Here is a 24,455-nt window from a genome sequence, read left to right on the forward strand (position 1 = left end):
TTAATTCCTCTTCATCCTCACCTCTTTAAAAGTAACTCTTTATAGAGAAGCCCTTCTTGACCAGCAACGTGTGCGCGCACACATACGCACACACACACACACACACACACACACACACAATTGTGTTAAATCTGATTGTCCCTTTATAGCTATTTTCACAATTGTAATCAAGCAATTAATTAGGAAATTCATCTTTTCTTTTCTCTTGCCAGAATGTATTTACGTTGATCCATAGGAAGGTGCCATTTTTGTAGATCCAAAAAGGTTGAATATTGGCAATTGTATTTTCATCCAATTCAACTTAATAAATTCTGTGTTTACCTTATTCATTGCTGTATCCCCTGTGCTTGCTACTGTGTCTTGAACACAGTAAGACCTCAGTATATAAGATGAATGAATGAACCCTGGGTATTCTTAAAATGCTCAGACATTCCAGATAGGTAGATTTTCCTCAAGTTTTTCTGGGATTCTCCAAGCTCATATTACCCAGGTTTATTCTTGACTCAGTCTTGATGATTGCTTCCTTTTGCTGTTGCTGGATACCTGCAATTCTGCCATCACCTCCACTGTGCCAAGACTCCTGTGCCAAGACTTGGTGGTAACCAAGCTGGAGATCTATCCTGCTATTAGCTGGGATGGGGATCTGCCAGAATTGCTGCCTTCTGCTTCAGCTGAGCTGGGACTCTGTCACTGGGTGCAAATCCCTGCCAATGTCACTGGCCACCAGTGCTTTCCCTTTATATGCCTTGATGACTCAGAAATTGGCTTCAGTTGGGGAAGAGAGCCACTCCCTCTCTTCAGCCATGTTGCAGGAGGCCCCACGGCAAGAGTGCTTGGGTCTCAAGGAGTTAGAACTTAGGAGTGAGAGCAGCATGTTCATGTTGCCCAGTCAGCTGGGTCAGGAAGGGTCCCCCAGTCAGCCACCAGGTCTTACTGACCTTCAGGTCTTATTTCTGAATTTGCTTTCTAATGATGACATTTGGTAAGTTACCTTTCATTGGTCCCTTTTTCCTTCTTTTTTCTTTTAAATTTTATTTTAGTTTTCAATATTCATTTATTTTGAGAAAGAGAGCGAGCACACGTGCGGGGGATTGGCAGAGAGAGAGGGAGAGAGAGAATCCCAAGCAGGCTCCATGCTGTCAGCGCAGAGCCTGACACAGGGCCCAGTCTCACGAACAGTGAGATCATGATCTGAGCCGAGATCAAGAATTGGGTGCTTAACCAGCTGAGCCACCTGGGAACCCCTCTTTTATATTTTAAAAGTAATACATGTTTGAAAATAAATTCAAAGCGGTAGAGAAAAATGTGAAATAGAAAGTAAAGGTCCCGTAGTGGTAGCCACTGTTCACTTTTTCTTGTGTGTATCTTTCTGTATGTTTTCTATTCCAGTACAAATATATGTATAATTAATAGTCTTTAAAAACCCACAAATAGGATAAGATTACAAGGTTCTCCTGCAATTTCTTTTCTCATTTAATAATCTTGTACATCTCTTTATATCTTTTCATAATAATTATTTCTTGTACATCTACCTCATTCTTTTTGATAGATGCAGAGTATTTATTTTACTCAATGGGTCCACCATTGATGGGCATTTGTTTTCCTTGCTTACTGTGATAAATGAGGCAAATGAATGTCCTTGTTCACAAATCTTTGCATACTTGTAAAATCTGTAGAATAAATTCCTGGCAATGAAATTGCTTTGTTAAGGAGTCCGTGTGTGCACTTAAATTGTTTAATTACATCACCAAATTGCCTTCAAAAATGCTGCACCAATTAGACACTCAACAGTATGTGATGGTCCCTGTTTTACCACACCCTTACCAGGTCTGGGTATTGTCACCTGCCCTTTCTTGAATCTGGACTCTTGTTTGCATTACCACTATGGGCATGGCTATTTTTGGTCTTTTTCCTAGAGGGGTGCTCAGTCTCCTCAGTGTTTATTTGAAACCTGGTGGGGGTGGGAGTGGGAAGGAAAAGTTGTCACCTAAGACCTCACACTAGCCAAATCTTAGCCTATCTTGCTTTTTGGAGGAATTAAACAAAAGCACAAATGAGACCCCAACTGCACACCGGTAGGTCCACAATAATGTTTAGCTCTCCTTCTTTGGGGATTAGGCTGGTTTATCCCATGCATTGAGGACCAGCATCTCAGGCCAAGGCCCACATCATGAATTTACTTGCTCTGGTGGAATGAATTGCTCAGCCTCGGGGCCATGCAAGGCTGGGTCATTGAGAAATGATCTGGTGTCCACATTAGGGCCAGCTGAGTCTCCTAAGGCTGAATTTATTTCTGTCCAGATAAAAACATTATTCCCTATGGCCTTGTCCATCCCCATGGTCTTGTACTATCTTGCTTTTAATGTGACTTTTCCTGTAGTAAAGTAGTCAGTTTCCTTTGGGAAATGTCTAACTTAGTCTTCTGTGTCTGACCTGGGGAAAAATAACTTGAGATTTGATTGCCTCTGGGAGGTCAGACCTCGTGGAAATAAAGCCTCTGTCTAGAGTTACAGTGTGTGAGAATCACCTTCTTTCCTCCCTGTTGACTCAAGAGACTGGAACCTGGGGTGCAGACCAGGAGGCAAAGAGCTCAAGGGGTGAGAGAGAACAGTCTGCTTTGTACTGTCAGTCCTTCTGGATTCTTGATCCCCTTACTTATTCCAAACCTCAAGAATTTGACCCAAGACCCTCCCTCAACCCAGGATGGAGAAGAAGGGAGCCCAGGTTGGTCCTTGATTAGATGTCAGACAACCCCTTTCTTCAGGATCCAGGGAAAACTCATCTGCCAACTGTTTTCAGCAGCTATCAGTTAGTATGCCCTAGACTCCCCCTACATCTTGCAGGACCAGGAAGCTCAATCCCTGGCCCTACCCACCTAGGCCATTTGGCTGTGGGGGTCCAAATGTGGTGCCAAGAAGCTGCTCCTGACACAGAAAGAATCAAAGTCCCCTTCTGTATTAGACCCCACTCCCTCTCCCAACTTACTCGCAGTCCAGATCTCTGTACCCAGCCCATCCCCACTCCTGCCCATGACCGGGGCTGGTCCAGGTCCTGGGCTCTGCACACACCTGCCTTCCTGCCTCTAGCCCAGGTACCACCTGCCCTTTTGGCTTCTGTAGGGAAGCCTGTCAGATTTTACCTTAATTTCTCTCTCTGTCTTCAGTCCTCAAGGTGCTCTCTCTGAAACTGATTCTTTGCCCTGACATCTATTTCCCTTTCCTCTAGCCCTAGGAGGATGGTGTTTATCCCCCTGTGGCTGCAGCTATCCCTTGCTGATCCTGAAATCACCTCCTTGGACTATATTCTGGCCTCAAGAACTACAACCTCCTTCTCAGAGCAATCACCTCTAGGGCTCTCCCAGGCCTGCCTTTCCTGCTGTTGGTGCGTCACATGTCCACCACCGAGGCTAATCCAGACATATTGACATAAAATCATGCTTCCTCACCCCTAATTCCCAGCGAGCGCTAGTCTAGTTCTGAAATGTACTTGTGATCGGACCGCTGGGTTCACAGTGACCCTGAGTGTGGAGTGCTGGGAAAAATTACAAATAGAGGCCTACGTACTATGTGTCTAAATATTTAAAAGTTAGAAGTTAGGGGTGCCTGGGTGGCTCAGTCGGTTAAGCGTCCGACTTCAACTCAGGTCACGATCTCTCAGTCCGTGAGTTCGAGCCCCGCGTCGGGCTCTGGGCTGATGGCTCAGAGCCTGGAGCCTGCTTCCGATTCTGTGTCGCCCTCTCTCTCTGCCCCTCCCCTGTTCATGCTCTGTCTCTCTCTGTCTCAAAAATAAACGTTAAAAAAATAAAGTTAGAAGTTAACACACTGGTAAACATGTTCCATCCTCCTACTTTGACAACTATACCTTCATAATGACAGGGCAGAAAAATAGGTGCAAAGCTGTGGTTTTAAGGACCGAAAGTCAGCACATTATCAAAAATGATTGAATTAAATTGTCACAGAAAATATAAAATATTTTAAAGTTCTTTCAGCGTTTTGGATCAACAACTTTATAGTGTTCATCATATTGGTACAGGTTTTGGTAATTGTTTCTTAAAATAATTTTGTGTACTTTCCCTACTTTTCTAGGATTCCAATTACAGGTAAATTTAACCACTTGAAATTGAGTCTGTTTATTTTTCCCAGTCTCTTTTTTCCCCTCTCTGTTCTCCATTTTGAATAGTTTTTACTGTGTGTCTTCAGCTTCACTGATGTTTCTTCTCCAGTGTCTAATTTGCTCTCCAGTGACTTTTTCACATTATATTTTTCATGTCTAGAAATTCCACCTTGTTATCGTAAAATCTTTTATTTCTCTTCTCATCATGTTCATATCTTCCTTCAAATTACTTCAAATTTAGAAAACTATTCAGCAGAATATACTAACGCTAAACAAACGTGTTTCATGACTGTACGACTCAGCTCCTTGGGTATATGCCCAAGAGAAATGAATGCCTATGTCCACTAAAAAATATGCATGCAGTATATTCATAGCAGCTTTTTTCATTATAGCCCCAAATTAGAAGCAAACCAAATGTTAATCAACAGTAGAATGGTTAATAAATTATGATATAGTCATATCTGGGATACTAAACAGCAATGAAAAAGATTTAATTGCATGCAATAACATGGGTGAATCTTACAATTGTAAAATTGAGCAAAAGATCCAGACGCAAAAAGCTACACTCTGTATGATTCTATTTTTACATAAAGTACAGGAAAAGCTACTCTATGCCAATAGAATTTCAAAAAACAGTGGTTATCTCTTGGAATGTATTAAGTGGCATCATGCATAAGGGAGCTTTTATGGGAAACCAGAAATGTCTTCATCTGGATAACAATCTTCATCTGGATAACAATTACATATGTTATATGATAACAATTGTTATATGATAACAATTCACAGATCTATACAATTAAGATTTGTGCAATTTATTGCATATAAGGTATATCCCAATAAAAAAGAAGAAACTCTTATACTTCTAAAAAATGTATAAGAGTAATGATGTGATAACCATTTAAAATTTTAAAAACTTATTTTTAAAATCATTTTTTTTACATTTATTTATTTTTGAGAAACAGAGTGGGACAAAGTGTGAGCGGGGGAGGGGCAGAGAGAGAAGGAGACACAGAATCTGAAGTGGGCTCCAGGCTCTGAGCAAGCGGTCAGCACAGAGCCTGATGCGGGGCTCGAACCCACAAAGACCTGGGATCATGACCTGAGCTGAAGTCGGACCCTCAACCGACTGAGCCATCTAGGTGCCCCAAATTTTAAAAAACTTCTGTTAAAATTCTAAAAGTTTCATTTAAAAAAATATTTAAAACATTTTTAATTTCAGTATAATTAACATACAGTGTTGAATTAGCGTCAGGTGTACAATATAGTGATTCAACAAATCTGTACATTGTTCAGTGCTTATCATGGTAAGTGTACTATCAATCTCCTTCACTTATTTCACCCATCCCCCCAACCCACCTCCCCTCTGGAGTTTGTTGGTTTGTCTCTTTTTCCTTTGTTCATTTGTTTTGTTTCTTAAATTCCACATATGAGTAAAATCATATGCTATTTGTCTTTCTCTGACTGACTTATTTCACTTAGCAATATACCCTCTAGACCATCTATGTTGTTACAAATGGCAAGATTTTGTTTTTTTCTGTGACTGAGTAATATTCTATTGTATATGCATACCACATCTTCTTTATCCATTCATCTGTCAATGGACACTTGGGTTGCTTCCAAAATTTGGCTATTGTAAATAATGTTGCAATAAACATGGAGGTTAATATATATTTTTGAATTAGTACATTTGTATTCTTTGGGTAAAGATCCAGTAGTGGAATTACTTCCCACCAACAGTGCACAAGGGTTCCTTTTTCTCCACATTCTTGCCAACACTTGTTGTTTCTAGTGTTTTTTATTTTAGCCATTCTGACAGGTGTGAGGTGATACCTCGCTGTGGTTTTGATTTGCATTTCCCTGATGATGAGTTATGCTGAGCATATTTTCATGTGTCTGTTGAACATCTATATGCTTTCTTAGAAAAAAATGTCAGTTCATGTCCTCTGCCCATTTTTTAAAATTGGATTATTTGTTTTTCTGCTGTTGATTTGTATAAATTCTTTATATATTTTGGGTACTAATCCCGTATCAGATCTGTCATTTGCAAATATCTTCTCCCGTTTAGTAGGTTGTCTTTTTGTTTGTTTCTTTTGCTGTGCATAAGCTTTTTATTTGTAGATAATTATTTTTTAAACATTTTATTTTTAAGTAATATCTACACCCAACATGAGGCTGGAACTCACAATCCTGAGATCCAGTATCACATGCTCTATTGACTGAGCCAGCCAGTCACCCCTTGTGATAATTATTTTTGACTTCCATATTTTCTTCTGGTATTTTCCAGTATATATAATACTAGCTTGAGGACTCTGAGAAGATGGCAAAAAAGGAGTCACCAGGAATCTGTCTCCCCACCGCGAGGACAATTGCACTGGCAGAATCTCTCTGATGTAACTGTTTTGGAACGCTAGAGTCTTTGAAGGCTTGCAACTTCTGGGGAAAACTTAGGATGGTAAATTATGGCTAATTTTGGTCATTCTTAGCTATTAGTACAATAACACCATCCCCTCTCCCTCAGTCACATAGCAGACAGCTGTGTAAGTATTCCTGGAGCAACTTGCACATAGTACATGGGAGATAGGGTGTGCAACTATGATTCTGTCTTCCAAATATACGGGATCTGTGCTCTGATCACTGATAGTTGCTTCTGATCAAAGAGGTGCAAAGAGATGTGCGGCCATTGTCGCACCACCCTGATCCCCCCCTTGTTGAAAAACACATTTCTGCTGAAGTGATTTGCAGGAGATTTAAAGGGTCAGGGTCTCTTTTTCCTCCTTTATTTTTGCTTTTTCCCTTTTGAGAGACAGATATGTAAGATTAGAACATTGAAAAGCAACTGCATATACAGAGAAAATTAGAAAGTGGCCACACTTGCCCAGGAAAAGGTCCAGAAAGACCAAAGATATTAAGCTTACACCTTATTCTGACCCTCAGCACAGAAATGGTCTAAAATGACCAAACAAACGAAACTCACAGTAAATTAAAAAAATAATAATAATAAGATTGAGCAAACCCTAGGGAGGGGGAGAAAATGATTTCCTGAGTTACCATAATTTTAGATACAAATTTGTTGTGTTCAGCAAAAAGTTCCAAAGCATACAAAGAAACAGCAAAGTGGCCCATTCAAAGGAAGGAAAGGGGCGCCTGGGTGGCTCAGTCAGTTAAGCGTCTGACTCTTGATTTCAGCTCAGGTCATGATCTCAGGGTCTGTGAGCTCAAGCCCTACATCCAGCTCTGTGTGCTGACAGCTCAGAGCCTGCTTGGGATTCTCTCTCTCCCTCTCTCCCTGCCCCTCCCCTACTCACACACACACTCTTTCTAAATAAATAAACATTTTTTTAAAAAAAGGAAGAAAAATAAACCACCAGAAATGGTCCCTAAAAAAGACCTAATGGCAGACCTACTAGACAAAGACTTTCAAACAACTGCCTTAAAGGGGCACCTGGGTGGCTCAGGTGGTTAAGCATCTGACTTCAGCTCAGGTCTGATATCACTGTTTGTGAGTTCAAGCCCTGCATCAGGCTCTGTGCTGACAGCTCAGAGCCTAGAGCCTGCTTCAGATTCTGCAACTCCCTCTCTCTCTGACCCTCCCCCACTCACACGTTGTCTCTCTCTCTCTCTCAAAAATAAATAAACTAAAAAAAAATTAAAACAACTGTCTTAAAGATGCTCAAAGAACTAAAAAAACTGTGTGGAGAAAATCAAGAACATGGTGTATGAACAAATGAAATATTGATAAAGAAATAGAAAACCTAGGGATTCCTGGGTGACTCAGTCAGTTGAGTGTCCAGCTCTTGATTCTGGCCCAGGTCATGATCTCATGGTTCATGGGATAGGGCCCTGTGTTGGGCTCTGTGCTGACAGTGTGGAGCCTGCTTGGGATTCTCTCTCTCTGCCCCTCCCCTACTTGTGCTCTCTCTTTCTCTCTCAAAATAATTAAATAAACATAGAAAAAAAAAAAAAAGAAGGAGAGATAGAAAACCTAAAAGAAATCTGAAAGAAATTCTGGAAATGAAACGTACACTAACTGAGATGAAAAATTCACTAGAGGGATTTAAAGGAAGATGTGAGCCTGCAGGAGAAAGAATCAGCCAACTTGAAGACAGGACAATGGAAAGTATTGAGGCTAAGAAACAGAAAGAAAAAGACGAAAGAAAAGTGAGCAGAATCTCAGGGATCTGTGCTACAATCAAGTGGACCAACATATGTGTCCTAAGAATCCTAGAAGGAGTAGAGAGAGAGAAAGGGTCAGAGTTTTTGAAGAAATAATGGCTAAAAAATTTGATGAAAGACATTTGATGAAAGACATGAATATAAATGTCCAAGAAGCTCAATGAATCCAAGTAAAATGAATTCAAGGAGACCCACACCAAGGCACATTATAATCAAACATTCAAAAAACTGAGAGTCTTGGGACACTTGGCTGGCTCAGTTGGTACAGCATGCAGCTCTTGATTTTGGGATTGTGAGTTTGAGCCCCATGTTGGGTGTAGCGATTACATAAATAAATAAATAAATAAATCTTTAAAAAAAGAGAGTCTTGAAAGCAGCAAGAAATAAGTGAATCATTATATTCAAAGATTGTCAAAAGATTATCAGCATATTTTGCATAAAATTTGGAGGCCAGAAGAGAGTGGCCAATATATTCAAAGTGCTAAAAGAGGGGTACCTGTCTGGCTCAGTTGGAGGAGCAGGTGACTGTTGATCTTGCAGTCATGAGTTCAAGGCCCACCTTGGGTATAGAGACTGCTTAAATGAATAAAAACTTAAAAATAATACCAAAGTGCTAAAAGAAAAAAACTGTCAATCAAGAATCCTATATTTGCAAATTTGCAAAACTGTCCTTCAAAAGTGAGGGAGAAATTAAGACATTCTCAAATAAACAAAAGCTGAGGGTGTTGGTGGCCACTAGACCTGTCATGAAAGACAGGTAGAGTCCTGCAAGGTGAGAAGAAAAAACACAGTAAGCAGTAATTTTTTTAAATGTTTTTATTTATTTTTGAGACAAAGAGAGACAGAGCATGAGCAAGGGAGGGGCAGAGAGAGAGGGAGACACAGAATCTGAAGCAGGCTCCAGGCTCCGAGCTGTCAGCACAGAGCCTGATGCGGGGCTCGAATTCACACACCGCGAGATCATGACCTGAGCCAAAGTCAGACGCTCAACCGACTGAGCTACCCAGGCGCCCCAGTAAACAGTAATTTAAAGTTGTATGAAGAAATAAAAGATCTCAGTAAATACAAATAGATAGGCAATTATAAGCACTAGTATTATTGTCACAATGGTTTGTAATTGTATTTTTTGTTAGTTTTCTACCTGGTTTAGAACACTAATGCATTTATTTATTTGTTTATTTATTTATTTATTTTTGAGAGAGAGAGAGAGACAGAGACAGAGACAGACAGAACGTGCACTCGTGCACACACAGGGGAGGGGCAGAGGGAGAGGAAGAGAGAAAATCTTAAGTAATCTCTATGCCCAGCACAGAGCCTGATGCAGGGCTCAATCTCACAAATGGAGACTTAACTGACTGAGCCACCCAGGCACCCCTAAACACTAATGCATTTAAAGAAAAGACTTATTAATGTAAAGCCTGTATTACTATAACTTTGGTTTGTAACTCCAAACCTTGTTTTTTACATAATTTGGGGTACTAATGCATTTATTACTTTATGTTTTTGGACACTTAATGTTTAAACATGCAATTTTGGGCACCTGGGTGGCTCAGTCATGTAAGTGTCTGGTTTCAGCTCAGGTCATGATCTCCCGGCTCGTGGGTTCAAGCCCCACGTTGGACTCTGTGCTGACAGCTCAGAGCCTGGAGCCTGCTTTGGATTCTGTTTCTCCCTCTCTCTCTGCCCCTCCCATGCTTGTGCTCTCTCTCTCTCTTAAAAACAAACAAACATTTAAAAAATCTTTAAAAATGCAATCCTGTGATATCAACAACCAAAAGGGATAGGGACAGCTGTAAAGGAGCAGAGTTTTTGTATGTTATTGAAATTGAGCTGGTATAAATACAAATTAGAGTGTTATAACTTTGGGATGTTAAATGTACTCCCCATGGTAACCACAAAGAAAATAGCTTTAGAATATACACAAAAGGAAATGAAAAAGAAATCTAAATGTTTCACCAACAAAAATCAACTAAACGCAAAAGAAGCTAGTAATGCAGAAAATGAGGGACCAAAAAGGCAGAAGCCATGTAGAAAACAAATAGCACAATGACTTAAATAAGTCTCATTAGCAGTAATTACTTTAAATGTAAATAGATGAAACTCTCCAGTCAAAAGGAGCAGAGCTTGGTAAATGGCTCAACTGTCTGATATCTACAAGAGACTCACTTGAGACCCAAAGGCACAAACTTTGAAAATGGAAGGATGGAAAGATTCCATGCCATGGCAACCAAAATAGAGCAGGAGTGGCTATACTAATATCAGGTAATATAGTATTTGAATAAAAAAAGTTTACAAGAGGCAAAGAAAACCATTACACGTTAGCAAATGATTTAATATGGTAAGAAGATATGCTTTGCTCTCCTGCACTTCTCAGATACTGTATTTTTATAGACTGAACGTTTGTGGTAACACTGCAGTGATATTTTTTCCAACATTTGTTCATTTCATGTCTTTGTGTCACATTTTGCTGTTTCCCACAATATTTCAAGCTTTTTTTCATTAGTATTATATTTGTTATGGTGATCTATGATCAGGGATTATGATTTGATGAAAGTTCAGATGATAGGTAGCATTTTTAGCAATAAGTTATTTTTTTTTAATTTTTAAAAAATGTTTTTATTTATTTTTGAGGCAGAGAGAGACAGAGCATGAGCAGGGGAGGGGCAGAGAGACAGAGAGACACAGAGTCTGAAACAGGTTCCAGGCTCTGAGCTGTCAGCACAGAGCCCGACGTGGGGCTCAAACTCACAGACTGTGAAATCATGACCTGAGCTGAAGTCAGATGCCCAACTGACTAAGCCACCCAGGCGCCTGAGCAATCAGTTATTTTTTAAATTAAGGTATGTACATTTAAAAAATTAAAAAAAATTTTTAAACATTTATTTATTTTTGAGAGACAGAGAGAGACAGAGCAAGAGCAGGGGAGGGGCAGAGAGAGAGGGAGACACAGAATCCGAAACAGGCTCCAGGCTCTGAGCTGTCAGCACAGAGCCCCACGCAGGGCTCAAACTCACGAACCGTGAGACCATGACCTGAGCTGAAGTCAGATGCTTAACCAATAGCTAACCAGGTGCCCCTAGGTATGTACTTTTTAAAAAAACATAATGCTATCATACACAAAATGGACCATAATATAGTATAAATATAACTTTTATATGCACTAGGAAAGCAAAAAATACACTAAACTCACTTAATTGTGATGTTTGCTTTATTGTGGTGGTCTGGAACCTAAGCTGCAGTGTTTCTGAGGTGTGCCTGTAAAAACTTTTCACACCTAATGGCAGATGATCAAAATATATGAAGCAAAAACTTACAGAATTGAAGGGAGAAATAGATCTACAATGATAACTGGAGACTTCAATGCCCCACTCTCAATATTGGATAAAACAACCAGACAGGAGTTAAGTAAGGAAATAGAAGGCTTAAGCAGCACAATGCACCAACTACATCCAACAGACGTATACCGAACACTCCACCCAACAACAGCATACACATTCTTCTCAAGTGCACATGGAACATTTTCCAGGATAGACTATATGTTAGGTCATACATTAAGTCTCAATAGATTTTAGAAGATAGATATCAACAAAGTATCTCTCTGACCACTATGAGATAAGGTTAAATGAAACAGTACATTTTCCAAACAACCAATGACTCAAAGAAACCACAAAGAAAATTAGGAAATACTCAGTTGAGTGAAAACAAAAATGCAATACGTTGAAACTTATGAGACATAGAGAAAGCAGTGCTAAGGGGGAAATTCATAGTTATAAATGCTTACATTAAAAAACAGGAAGGATCTCAAATCAACAACCTAACTTTATAACTTAAGGAATTAGAAAAAGAATGAACTAAACCCAAAGCAAGCAGAAGGAAGGAAACCATAAAGATTAAAGCAGAGATAAATGAAATAGAGAATAGAAAACAATAGAGAATGTCAGTGAAACCAAAAGTTGGTTCTTTGAAAAGACTAAGAAAATTGACAAATCTTCAGCTAAATGGACTAAGAAAAAAAAGAGAAAACTGAAGTTACTAATATCAGAAATGAAAGTGGGGACATTATTGCTGATTCTATAGAGATAAAAAGGATCATAAGAGAGTACTATGAACAATTGCATGTCAAAAAATTGGATAGCCTAGATGAAATGGAAAAACTCCTAGAAACACAAAACCTAACCAAGACTACATTATGAAGAAATAGAAGAATCTTTATGTAGCTATTATGGTTAGGAGATTGAGTCAATAACCAAAAAATCTCCCAATGAAGAAAAGTCCTGGACCTGATGGATTCATTAAGGAATTCCACCAAAAATTAAAGAATTAACATTATTCCTGCTCCAACTCTTCCAAAAAATTTAAGAGAGAATACTTCTTAACTTATTCTATGAGGCTAGAGTAACCCTGATACCAATCTAGACATAGATAATACAAGAAAACTACATACCAATATCTCTGAACACTGATGCAAAAATTCTCAACAAAATACTAGCAAACAGAATTCAGCACCATATTAAAGGATTATGCACTATGACCAAGAGAGATTTATCCCTGAAATGCAAGGATGGTCCAGCATATGAAAATTGATCAGTGTCATATTTGACATCAACACAATGAGGGGAAAAATCCACATAACCATCTCAACTGATGCATTTGACAAAATACAACACTTTTTCATGATAAAACCACGGAACACACTAGGAATAGAAGGAAACAGCTTCAACACAATAAAAGTCAAATATAAATAAACATTATACTCAATGGGAAAAGACTGAAAGCTTTTCCTCTGAGACCAGAAACAAGGCAAGGATACCCACTTTCACTGGAAGTTTTAGAGCAATTAGGCAAGGAAAAAAAATGCGACGTACAGAATGGGAGAAAATATTTGCAAATCGTATACCTGATAAGGGATTATTATCCAGAATATAAAGAGAACTCCTAAAATTTAACAACAACAAAAAGCAAGCTGATTCAAAAATTACGAAAGGACTTGAATAGACATTTTCCCAAAGAACATATATGAATAGCTAGTAAGCACATGAAAAGATGCTCCACATCACTAATTTCTAGGAAAATGCAAAGCAAAACTGAGACACCACCTCACACCTATGAGGATGGCTACTATTAAAAAACAATAATAGCAACAGAAAATAACAAGTGTTGGCAAGGATATGGTGAAATTGGAACTCTTGTACACTGTTGGTGGAATTATAAAATGATACAGCTGCTGTGGGAGACGACATAAGGATTTCTCAAAAAATTAAAAATAAATTACCATATGATCCAGCAAGTCTACTCCTGGGTATATACTCAAAAGAAATGAAAGCAGAGTTTTCAAGAGTTAGTTGTACAGTCATGTTCACGGCAACATTATTCACAATAGCCAAAATGTGGGAGTAACCCTTGTGTCCATCAACTGATGAATGGATGAGCAAAGTGTGGTATATACCTATATTACATCTTAAAAAGTAAGGAAATTCTGTAATATGCTACATCATGAATAAAACTTGAGGACCTTATGCTAAGTGAAAGAAGCCAGTCACAAAAAGGCAAATGGTGTAAGATTCTACTTATATGAGGTACATGGAGTAGTCAAAATCCTAGAGACAGAAAGTGTAATGGAGTTTTCCAGGGGCCATGAGGAAGAGAGAATAAGGAGTTATTGTTTAATAGGTATAGAGTTTCAGTTTTACAAGGTAAGAAGAGTTATGGGGATGGATAGTGGTGAAGGTTGCAACAGCAGGATGAATGCAGTTAATATCACTGAAATGTACCCTCAAAATGGTTAAGATGGTAAAATTTATGTTATATGTCCATTACTATAAAAAAGGAAATAAAGTTTGTTGTCCAATATGACTCTTGTTCCTGTAAAATCTAGTTGACTGAAGTAATATTTACTTATTGAAATTTTATATATAATTTCTTCTCTCACTATATTGCCCATTATATTGTTAATCTCATTTGAACTCTTTATCTCAGAAATGATTACTCATTTTGTCATTACCCTTTTATCCACTTTACATGTTTTCCATTCTATAATAAAATTTCAAAATCATCTGTACTATACCCAGAAAATATCTATTGATTTCTGGAAATATAGTGCTTTTGTTAGTTACATACCAAATATAATATTATCCTTTTAATAATATCATGGCAACGTTCTTTATCAAAGTGCATATTTGTTTAATGCTGACAATTGTTGCTCCTTTTTTTATCCTTTTCTTCAGACATCTTATTGGAGTAATTTCAACAGTTTTAGATCCAGAGGGACAGAGGCATCCTTGTGTACTTTAATAAATTGTGGTGTGTGTGTGTGTGTGTGTGTGGTACGCAAGACTCTCCTAATCACAGGGACCAGATATGGACCTCTTTTCCTTCAATTTAAGGAGGCTACTGTCTGGACCCATATGTTTGCTTTCCCAACACTTGGCCTGTAGTAAGAAAATAAAATATTGAGAACAGTCTTCATTTCAAATATTTAGACCTATTGTCCTCATGAGTGGGAACAGCCGTTTACTGTTTCCTACATCTCAGGCACTGTTCTACACATTTTATACTTACTAGTGAAACATTCAGTATTTAATCACAAGAATTCTATAAGGTAGTTTCCACTATTATACCTATTTTAACAGATGAGGAGACTAAGGATAGAGAGGCTAAGCAAATTGTCTAAACATTAAAATATCCCAAGAATGTCAACACTTTGCTGTTAAAATTTTCTCTCTTGAATCTAGGAGAAGCACAAAAATTCATAACAAACTATGGTTCCCAGTTCTTGTTTCAGAAACTACGGTCATCAAATCTATCTATCTATCTATCTATCTATCATCTATCTATCTATCTATCATCCATCTATCCTGGAGTTCTCACACCACAGGTCCACCTGTCTATGAGGGAGAGTCTCCTGGGAGTCCCACAGACATCTCCAACTCAACATGTTTAAGATAATATGAGTAGTTTTCTCCTCCAGTCTTGCTTTTCCTCCTGTGATTTTTATTTTAGTGAATGGCACTGCTCAGTCATCTGAGCCAGACCCTGGGGTGATCTGAGGCTCTTCCTTTCTTCTTCTACCAAGCTGTCCTTATTTAAACATATAATTTAGTGCTGATAATGTGCTGTTTCTTGATTAGGACAAGTTACAGGAATGTGTTTACTTTGTGACATGTTGATCAAGTGGTACACTTACAATTTATGCAGTGAATATATGTATGTACATATGTATGCACATTATATACAATCCAGTTGTAATTCAATATAATTATTTTATAAATTTAAAAATGTAATTTACTTAACATTTTAATTAACTTAAAAAAGAAAAATATACTTCAAAAAAGCATTTTATTTATTTTTTTTTTAATTTTTTTTTTCAACGTTTATTTATTTTCGGGACAGAGAGAGACAGAGCATGAACGGGGGAGGGGCAGAGAGAGAGGGAGACACAGAATCGGAAACAGGCTCCAGGCTCCGAGCCATCAGCCCAGAGCCTGACGCGGGGCTCGAACTCCCGGACCGAGAGATCGTGACCTGGCTGAAGTCGGACGCTTAACCGACTGCGCCACCCAGGCGCCCCCAAAAAAGCATTTTAAAAACTGCTTTAAAAATAAATGTGGGGCGCCTGCGTGGCTCAGTTTGTTAAGCATCCAACTCTTGGTTTCAGCTCAGGTCATGATCTCGCGGTTCGTGAGATCGAGTCCTGGGTCAGACTTGGGAGTCTCTCTCTCTCTCTCTCTCTCTCTCTCTCCCCCATTCCCCCCCTCTCCTGCACTTTCTCTCTTTCTTTGTCACAAAATAAATTTAAAAACTTACAAAAATGATATAAATGTAACAGAATGTTATGGCTGTGTATGAACTGGGGCTCAGGTGTTTCTGAGAAAGGTTGGACAAATCCTCCTCTCTTTGTATCCTTTTACATCTAGTGATTTACACAAGGCCTGAGGAACCCCTGGCGAGAAGTCCTAAACTCTTTTCAGAGATATACAATATGGTGGATGAAAGGGGTGACCCTAAATAGAAACCAGATGATAGGGAAGGAGACCAGAAACCACTGAGGGAAAACTCCCTATATAAATGGGAAAAGTCGTTGAGTACATAAACCAGCTCTAACAATAGGTCACAATAATGGAGAAGAGTGTCCAGGTATAGGACAGTGGCTGAAACTGGAGGTGATTCCAATCCAACCACTCTGGTGGCAGATGTGCATCCTGGGAGACATGCATTATGAGTTTTAATTGGAAGAGTTAAATCACTGATTTTTTTAAGTTTGTTTGTTCATTGATTGATTGATTGAGAGCTGGGGAGGGGCAGAGAGAGAGGGAGAAAGAGAATCCCAAGCAGGTTCCATGCTGCCATCACAGAACCTGATGCAGGCTCGAACTCACAAACTGTGAGATTATGACCTGAGCTGAAATCAAGAGTCAATGCTTAACTGACTAAGCCACTCAGGTACCCCTAAATCATTGATTTCTGAAATACCCTGGGGCTCAGTCAATCTCGTTATGTGGTTCCCCTCCTCTCTTACCCTGAGCATGTCTCAGGAGAATCTCTTTCTTACTTTCAAGGGGTGAAGACATGGACTTTCTGCCTTGAGTGTGATGCAGTGTCCAAGTTTCATGGCCTTCAGGCTACAGCTGAATTCTAGCACCAGCATGTGGGAGTTCCTACATGGGGTGGTAGGGATGACATCCATAGGAATGGAGTTTCAGCAGGAATATGACTCTTATGGAGACAATAAATCCTGAGGTTATGGAGTCCCTGCCTGGATGTCTATGGCAGTAAGAAAAAGAAGGATATAACTAACAGCTCAAGCAATTTCATGGCAGGACCTCTCCAACTGAGCATAACGTAGAAAAAGCATTCTCTCTATTTCACAAGAGATAACTTTAATCTCAAGCATCAAGCCAAAGCTGCAGCATTTCAGCTCCACAAACAATGGCTTGTGGCAATGATGGGATTCAATTGCCAGTGTGGGGTGGCACTTTCATGAATGGTTGGGGCCTGAGCATGCAGATTTCTGGCTCAGCTAGCCATGGTCCAGATCTCCCACTTTTTGCTTGCTTGCAAAAATCCTTGGTTTTAAGCTAACAAGATCTAGTTGCAAATGTTGATGGGTGACATTTGTATTACCAACTGGTAAAAGTTGAGAGTTTTGGTTATCTTTGTACAATTACATGTAGGTGTGTGTGCATGTGCATATGTTTATATAAGACTTGGTCTATACCCATGTTCTTGTTAGAGTGTTTCTTTCTTTCTTTTTTTAAAAATTTATTGAGAGAGAGAGAGAGAGAGAGAGAGAAGAATGATTGGGGGAGAGGTACAGAGAGAGAGAGAGACAGAAAGAGAGAGAGAGAGAGAGAGAGGGAGAATTTTAAGTAGGTTCCATGCTCAGTGTGGAGCCCACTGTAGGGCTCCATCCCACAACCCTGAGATCATAACCTGAGCCAAAATCAAGAGTCACATACTCAACCAACTGAGCCACTCAGGCACCCCTAGAGTGTTGCTTCTTAGAACAAATTTGACCATGTTGGTCTTCCTTACATGAAAACTCTTCACTGACTCCTCATTGCCTAGGGGTCCAGCTTCTTAGCCAGGTTCACCACACCCTCCATAATCTTGCTCCTGTCTGTATCATTAATCTCATCCTCCTCTGCTATCCTTACACAGTGTAATCATTCTGAAATGGTACTTGGATTCCCACTTTCATTGAGTGTCTCGTATTTAAATTTTTCTACAACTATTTTGGAAATTATGTACTCTCTTTCTATTCTTTTATTGATTACTCTAGAAATTTTAACATATTTATTTATGAAAGTCTGAAGTCAATCCCCTTACACCGCCACTCCCACCCCAAATACAAGGACCTTGGACACTTTAACTCCACTTTTTCCTTTCCAGAGATATAAGCTACTGTCCTACGTTTTAATTTCATCTTTGGAAAACTCACCAGAGCTTATGATTACTATTTTAACAGTCATGGTTTATGCATATGTATCTACATATTTACCATTTTCTTTGTCTTTATTATTTCTTGCATCCTAGACCTTCCATCTTAGATCACTCCTTACAGAGGAGATCACATTTGGTCTAAAGAACTTTTCTTTTATAATTTTCTTTATTGAGGGTCAGCTAATGGCAGTCTTTCCATTTTTTCTTTTCTGCAATGTCTTTATTTCACCCTGATTCTTAAAAAATCTTTTTAACTGTGCATAGATTTCTAGGTTGACTGTTCCCTCAGCACATTGGACATACCATTCCACTGTTCTCTGGGTGTCTGTTGTTGCTTTGTGAAGTCAGTTGTCAGCTTATCTATTGTTTGTTTGAAGGCAACCTTTCTTTTCTCTGGCTGCTTTAAAATTTTTTTTTATTCTTGATTTTGCAGTTTTAACATGATGTAATAGGTGTGGACTTATTTCTATTTATTCTATTTGAAATTCATTGGGCAACTGTAGCTTGATACCTTTATCAATTCTGGAAAAGCATCAGCCATTATCTCTCCACATATTGCCTCTACCCCATGGTCTCCCTCTTTTGGGGGGGCTTCTGATTAGATGTATGTTTGGCCAACTCACATTACCCTTCACGTTTTGTAACCTCTCTCTCAGAGCTTTCTCTCTCCAGGATGTCTTCCTCATATATTTTTCAGCTCTTTCTGTTCACTGATTCTATTAGCACCTGCATCCAGTTGGCTGTTAAACCCATTTATTGAGTTTCTAATTATAGTTATTATATTTTTCATTTCTAGAAGTTATATTTAGTTCCTTTTCTTATCTACTTGATCATTCTTTAAAATTCCTGTTCTTTGCTCATATTTCAAAATTGTCTTTTATTTTTTAATGAATCTGAGACACACAGAATTAGATAAATCTTAATCCTTGATTCATGGTCACTCACTGTCATTGGACACAGACCTCTATTTTGTGTATGAATGTATGTATGTATGTATGTATGTATTTTTTTAAAAAAATTCTTATTAATTTATTTATTTTGAGAGGGAGGGGTGGTGCAGAGAGAGGGGGAGGATCCCAAGCCGGCTCCAGAGTGTTAGCGCAAGCCCGTCGCAGGGATTGATCTCAGGAACCTTGAGATCATGACCTGAGGTGAAATCAAGAGTCAGAGGTTTGACTGAGCCACCCACGCACCCCTGCGTGTATTTCTAAAAGAATGTAATGAATTACCTAATCCCACCATCCAACTCAAGAGCTAGAAGAGCTACCTATCTGCTTCTTCCCATCCTATAATTCTGCTTTCCCCCTTCTAAAATCTGTGATTTTTGGGGTGCCTGGGTGGTTCAGTCGGTTGGGAGACAGACTCCAACTCAGGTCATGATCTCTCAGTCAGTAAGTTTGAGCCCGCATGGGGCTCTCTGCTGACAGACAGCTCAGAGCCTGGAGCCTGCTTTGGATTCGGTGTCTCCCTCTCTTTCTGCTCCTCCCCCCACTCTCACTCTCTCTCTGTCTCTCAAAAATGAATAAATGTTAAAAAAAATTTTTTTTGAGATCTGTGATTACCATTCATTTTTTTTGTTCTTATAGTTCTAATAAATATATATGTGACCTAAATATATTGTTCAGTTTTAATAGTTTCTGAACTTTATGAAGAGTATTATGGCATATATAATATTCTGGGATTTTAAAAAATATCTGCATTATATTAACTAAGACTTTTCTATATTTTTGCACACTCTATAATTTCCATTGTGAGACTATTCCATGACTATTTTATTCATTCTCCTCCTAATGAGCATTTTGGTTGTTTCTATTTTTTTCTACTATCAACAGTCTTGCTATGAATATTCCTTTATCTATTTTTTGATAAACATGAGCAGAAATTTCCACTGGGCACATAGCTATGGGTGGAATGCTGGGTTGTAGTGTACATAAGATAAATAGTCAGTGCACATCAGTATAGCTACAGGCTAACATCTAGTCTGGTTGGCCAGGCACTCCATTCTGATTGGTCAATATCCATGTGACATTGGTTGTTAATACTTTGAATATTATCCTTGAGGATTTATGAATGGCAAACTTTGTAAGCTAATGTCAAGTTATTTTAAATTGTTGTCCTAATTTATACTTCCACCAGAAATAATATGAGATTGCGTTGATCCACATTATCTCCAACATTTGGAATTGACAGATATCTTAATTTTTGCCAATCAGATGGGTATGAATTGATATCTCATTCTGGTCTTGACTTGCATTTCCTGTTTATAAATAAATTCAAGCATCTCTTCAAGCATATATGGCCATATGCATTTCCTCTGAGAATTTCCTGCTCATATATCTTGCTCATGTATCTTACTCATGTATCATTCATGTACTTTTCTGTTTGATTGTCTTGTTTTTTTTTTTTAAGTTTATTTATGTATTTTGAGAGAGACAGACAGCATGAGAGGTGGAGGGGCAGAAAGAGGGAGAGAGAGAGAGAATCCCAAACGGGCTCAGCACTGCCAGTGCAGAGCCTGATGCAGGACTTGAACTTACAAAACTGCAAAATCATAATCTGAGCTGTAACCGAGTTGGATGCTTCACCAACTGAGCCACCCAGGCATCCCTGTCTTGTTCTTATCGATTTGAAAGAGTTTATATAAAGAAAATTTAAAATCCCTTATGCTAATTCTTGGTCATTTATGTATATAATGAATATGTCCTCAACATTTGTAGCTTTTCACTTTCTTTAAGATGATTTATAAAATAAGAAATAATCAAAAATGAAAAAAGATGATTTATGAATAGAAGTTCTTCACTTTCATATAGTCGAATGGGTCGATATTTTCTTTCCGAGATAGTGCTTTTTGTATGCCTTGTTTAAGAAAACCTTCTTAATCCAGGTTCAGAAAGATATTTACCTATACTTCTGTGATGTGTCACACTAGTTTCATGTGTCAACATGACTGGGTCATGTGGTACACAGATATTTGGTTAAATATTACTTCTGGGTATGTCTGTGAAGGTGTTTCTGGATTAGATTAACATTTCAGTAAAGCAGAATGCCTTCCCCAATGTGAATGGGCCTCATCCAATACGCTGAAGTCTGAACAGAATAAAAAGGCTGAGTAAGAAAAAATTCTCTGTGTCTGCCTGTCTTCAAGGTAAGACATCAGTCTTCTGCTTTCGAACTTGGACTCCAACTGGAACTTATGCCATCTGTTCTCCTGGTTTTCAGACCTTTGGACTTGGACTAGAACTATACCATTAGTTTTCTTGGGTCTCTAATTTGCCTACAGTAGATCTTGGGACTTCTCAACCTCTATAATTGCATGAGCCAATTCCTTATAATAGATCTTTATATATATATGTATATGTTTAACACATATATAAATTATATATTTGTATATATATTTATATCCTTATTTATGTAACTCATAAGCAAATATATATTTATATATGCAAACTATATTGACATGTATTTTATATTAAATATATACTTATATATATATTTTTAAGATTTTTTTTAAGATTTTTAAATTTTAAGCAATCTTTACACCCAATGTGGGGCTCAAACGCACAAACCCAAGATCAAAAGTTGCATGCTCTACTGACTGAGTCAGCCAGGCACCCCATATATTTAATGTACATAATGTACATAAATGTACCTTAAAATAAATATAAATCTATCTATTTGTCTATCTATCTACCATCTCCTATTGGCTCTGTCTCTTTGGAGAACCCTGACTAATACAATTTCTATAAGACATTTAAATTTATTTGATATTTAAGTTTAAGTTTCTTTAACCCACGTGGAACTGAATTTTGTGCATTATATAAAGTAGGGATCCAATTAATTATTTTTCTAAATAGATCATCAGTTCCCCTCCTTTTCCCATATATCTGCTATGCCACCTCTGTTGTACATCTAAGATCCATATGTAAATCTGTTTTGAACAATCTAGTCTATTGTACTGATCATTTTGTATCTCTGAGCCAGCATCAAATGGTCCTGATGCTATACCTTCTTAATAATCCCTGGTATCTGATAAGGCAAATCACACCACTTTATTCTTTTCTTCAGAAATGTTTAAGGTAATTAATTAGATCTCTTAGTACCCATTTTGGAGCTTTTAATATGATTTCCAATTAAAAGAATCCTGGATTCTTGGAAAAATGGCTATTTTTCACAACTGGATAGAAAATGTACAAAATGAGTCGAAACATTTTCTAATATTAAAAAATGAGGAAATTATAAATATTTCTGGGACTGCAAATGACCCAGTGGCCAACTTGAACCCTGGTCAAAGATGGAAAAATAGAGTGTAAGTACAACAATAACTTTGACGGATTAAAATACTTCAAATATATTTTAATACATACATTTGTAATGATACTAAAAATCCCTCACTGGTGACCTTTGGAATATGCTAGTGAACCATTACTTTTGTTTGATTATCTTACTTTGTATTGGGTTAAAAAAGACACAGCAAAATGCATTTAAATGTATAGGCCTTAATGTGTGCAAATTAAATGTATAATCTTAAATGTATAAATCGATGAAAATTCACATTTATATACATCTATGTAACTATCACTCAATATAAAGTATAGAATAATTCTTCTCAACTCTTAACGTGTATATGTATCAGCTGGTGATTTTCAAGTTCTGATTCAGTAGGTCTATTGTGAGACCTTGGATCCTATGCATTTAATAAGCTGCCAGGTGATGCTGATACTGATGATTTGTGGCCCACACTTGAGAAGCAAGAATATAAATTCTTCTATGTTGTAGCGTGTAGTAGTAATAGTAGTTTTTTTTTAGTTGCTGAATGATTTTCATTTGTTAATAGAATTACTATTCCTACATTTATTACTTATTTTACCATTAATGGACATTTTTGTTTCCAATTTTAGGCCATTATGAATTAAATTGCTGTGAAAATTCTTGTACATGTCTTTGGGTGGACATATGCACTTACTTGGTAGGGAGTATATACCTAGGAATAGAATTGTTGGGTCATAGGGTCTCTGTATAACTTTAGCAGATACTGTCAAACAGTTTTCCAAAATGGCTGTACCGTTTTGCTCTTACCAGCAAGGTATCAAAGTCTTGGTTGGTCCATATTTCACCGACACTTGTACTGTTCTTGTTAAAATACAGTTATCCTGTTGAGTGTGTGGTGGTATCCAATGCAGGTTTTCTGGCCAGTGGGAGACCCTCTTTTGCGAAGTTCCTCCTCAAGTGATTTTTTTTCCTACTAAAATTTGTGGCTTGTTTTTTTGTTTCATATTGGCTTGTAGGGATTCTTCACAGATTCTGGATGTGAGTTCTTCATTTGATCGATATACTGCAAATACCTTTTCCCAGTCTGTGGTTTGTTTCTTCACTCTCTTTGATGATGTCTTTAATGAACATAAGTTTAATTTTCACAAAATCGAATTTGTCAGTATTTTTTTCTTCAATTTTTGAAAGTTGTGGTAAAATACACATAACATAAAATTTACCATCCTTACCATTTTTAAGTGTATAATCAGTGGCATTAAGTACATTCATACTGTTGTGCAACCATCACCACCATCCATTTCCCGGACTTTTTCCCTTGTGAAACTGAGACTCCATACCCATTAAACAACCACTCCCCATTCCCGTTTCCCCTCAGTTGCTGGTAATCACCCTTCTACTTTCTGTCCCTATGATTTTGACTACTGTTAGTACCTTGTGTAGGTGGAATCATACACTTACACTTATGGAATAATACAGTATTTGTCTTTCTGTGACTGGCTTATTTCACTTATTTCTTTGTCTCTTGCAATGTTTTTTGATTTAAAATTTATTTTGTCTGATACCAGCATAGCCACTCCTGCTCTTACATTACTGTCCTCTCTTGTGCTTATTTTTTGTAGTGAAATGCTTATATTCCTTTCTCATTTCCTTTTTTGTATATTTTATTTCTTTTTTTTTTAAGTTTATTTATTTTTGAGACAGAGGGAGATAGAGCATGAATAGGGGAGGGTCAGAGAGAGAGGGAGACACAGAATCCGAAGCAGGCTCCAGGCTCTGAGCTGTCAGCACAGAGCCCGACGCCGGGCTTGAACTCATGGACCGCGAGATGGTGACCTGAGCTGAAGTTGGACGCCTAACCGACTGAGCCACCCAGGCGCCCCTATTTTTTTTTTTTAAAGTTTATTTAGTTATTTTGAGAGAGAGAGAGAGAAAGAGAGCAAGCATGAGCTGAGGAGGAGCAT

The sequence above is a fragment of the Prionailurus viverrinus genome, chromosome C1 (genome assembly GCF_022837055.1).
Source record: "Prionailurus viverrinus isolate Anna chromosome C1, UM_Priviv_1.0, whole genome shotgun sequence".
Lineage (NCBI taxonomy): Eukaryota > Metazoa > Chordata > Mammalia > Carnivora > Felidae > Prionailurus > Prionailurus viverrinus.